Below are 2,920 nucleotides of genomic sequence, written 5' to 3' on the forward strand. Positions count from 1 at the left end.
ATTTTAAACGTATAAAATATATACATAAATATATATATAAATATATGAATATAATTATTATAGTGTTAAAATTAAAATCGTGTTATAGTGAGGGTTATATTATTTCTTCAATTTAATTATTTATCTTTTTTTAACGTTATACTTCTTGAATGACGGCACATTTAGCGATTGATGATTTATATACATATATATTTAATGAGATAAATCATTTATTCATTCACTCATTCATTCATTCATTCATTCATTCATTAATCTCAAAAGAAAAATACGTAGCGTTTCCGTATTGAAAATGCGAATGTAACTCTAATCACTTATCCTTAATCGTGCTAATCGCTATAACTCACTTTACAAGAGTCATTCTCTTGGTAAAATAAAAAGAAAAACAAAGTATTAGAAAACAACGCGTGATGAAATATTATAATTTATAAAAAAAAAAAAAAAAAGAAATTGCTCATGCGAAGAGCCGTATTTACTATACAAGCTATAAATAGACAAAATGAAATTGATGCTATATAACTTTTGCATACATGTGTTCTTAAACATAGATATAAACGCGATCAATTGATTATTGAACAAATTAGAATTATAGCGTAATTAATTGATGGTGCAATTAATACTCCTTGAAATCTTTTAACATAAGTTTGAACGAGTCATTAAATTTAAAGAAGAAAAAAAAAAAGACAAAAAAAAAACCAACAAAAAATGAAATTTAGCGAATTACTTGAATTATTATTGTTCGAATTATTGTTATTTCTTTTAGCAACAAAAAATTAGATAGTTTAATTTTGAGATACTTCCTAGTCCTTAATAAATAATTGAAAGGATCTATAAAAGAATTTTGGTAATGATATTTGTAAATAATTTTTTTTTTTTTTTTTTTTTTTTTTTTTTTGTTTTATTTTCTAATATTATTAAACATTACACTTGCGTATATCTTAATTAATCGTTAATTGTGTGCTTATGTAAGATCTATCAAACAGCGTCTCATTAAAAAAATGATCTTTTAATATACGCTTTTATGTATAATGATTAGAAACGAGTGATTAAAAAATTAATTGTTCAATCATTTTTTTTGTTTTTGTTTAAATGGTAAAACAGGAATCTGATGGTAATGCATATGTATCGATTCGTTTGAGAAGTTTCAAACTTTTACTGGAAGATGGCGTTACTACTTGACAAGTAACGCCAACTACCGGTTAATGCTCCAAGTTTTTCAAACAACTGCTGTGTCGATAATTATGATAAGTGATTAACAATAATTAAAAAAATTAATTTTATAATTTAATTTATATTATAATGATTAATATTATAACATAAATCATGAGATCTGTTTTTTGACATAATCCATTATCATGATTATGGATACACGCATTTTGTTACTATTATTATTATTAATAATTAAAACAATTGGCATTATATTTATATATTTACGCTTTTTAATATTATTCTTTAATTAATTATTAATCATTCTAATGAAAATCAATGCCTCGCTTATATTTTATTTCAATTATCTTTTAATTAGTCAATTCTTCTTCATAGTATAAAGTAAACTGAATATAATGAGAAAATGTGATCCTTTAATGCCAAAGTTTATGGTCAAGACCTGACAATTATTAAATTAAATTCAATTATTTATTAATTACGTTGCGAGAATATTAAGAACAATTAATTTAAAAGAAAGAAAAAAGCGAGAATAATATATCAAGCAATAACAACAATGTCGAAAATCATTTTTATCCTTTCGCGATAATAATAATAATAATCGAGATAATGAATGATTCGAAAAGGAAACCTTTGTCAAAAAAAAAAAAGAAAAGAAGAAGCACATGGACGTAACACGAAAAAAGCTTACACGATATATTTTCCAGATATATATATCGAAGTTGTAATTGATTTATTATTGTAAAGAAAAAACATGAAAATGGTTTTAAAAAAAAGAAAAAAAAAATCAAGAAAGAAACTAGAAGATGAGGAAAAAAAAACAAAGAAATAAATATAGAAACGATCGTAAAAATCTAAAGATAAAAACACAGAAATTAATTAATTAATTAAATAAATAAATAAATATATAACATTTAAAACAAAAATCCAAAAAAAAGAAAAAAAAAAGCAGGAAGACGAAAGGGGGAGTATAATGACGGAAAATAATAAAATTGACTAGCCAGAAGATCTATTGTATATGAGTATTATTTTTTTAATCTTCTTCACGTGTGTGTGTGTGTGTCTCTCTCTTTTTCTGTGCGTATGTAATTCGTCCTTTTTTGATTTTTGTTTTTTTCCTTTTTTGTAAATTATATTTCTTCTACGTTCTCTCTTTCTTATTTATTTTATTTAAACCGAACCTTTTTCGTTAACCCTTTTTCCTTCTATCTTTCTCTCTCTCTCTCTCTCTCTCTCTCTCTCTCTCTCTCTCTCTATCTCTCTTTCTCTCTCTTCTTACTCTTTTTCTTTCTTTTCTATGTATTATTATATATTTAATCGTGATAAGATCAAATTTTATTGATTAGCATGTAATAATCAAATTCCATTATATTATATCTGTTCGTATCTTGATCTAAATTTATCTATACATATTATATGTTATTAATAAAATAAATTGAAATTTATATTTAATAGAAATGTTAACACGTTGAAAAAATCTAACTTACGATTACTCAATTAATAATGCTAAAATGAAATTTTTTTGTATTTTTTTTTTTTAATGTATATATATATGGTGTTCCCGTATAATAATAATAATAATCAAATCAATAAGATGTTAAATCATATATCGTGATAAAAAAACATGTCTATATATTGTTATAACAAATCATTGTTTATACTCCCTCGTGCCAAAAAAAAGTAGGAATACACGTGACATTATGTGAAATCATATAACGAGATATTAATTTTTAATTAACAAATTTATACGTTGGCGTAA

The 2,920-nt window shown here is 23.3% G+C and overlaps 1 protein-coding gene across 2 annotated transcripts in view; it reads left to right on the forward strand.

Annotated features, from left to right (window-relative positions):
* Nucleotides 1–2,920, forward strand: part of LOC106789839 — a 19,557-nt gene that overhangs the window by 15,552 nt on the left and 1,085 nt on the right. The gene's annotated exons all lie outside the window — the stretch shown is intronic.

This window comes from Polistes canadensis, unplaced genomic scaffold, assembly GCF_001313835.1.
Source record: "Polistes canadensis isolate GaletaPanama2010 unplaced genomic scaffold, ASM131383v1 scaffold_205, whole genome shotgun sequence".
Taxonomy (NCBI): Eukaryota; Metazoa; Arthropoda; class Insecta; order Hymenoptera; family Vespidae; genus Polistes; species Polistes canadensis.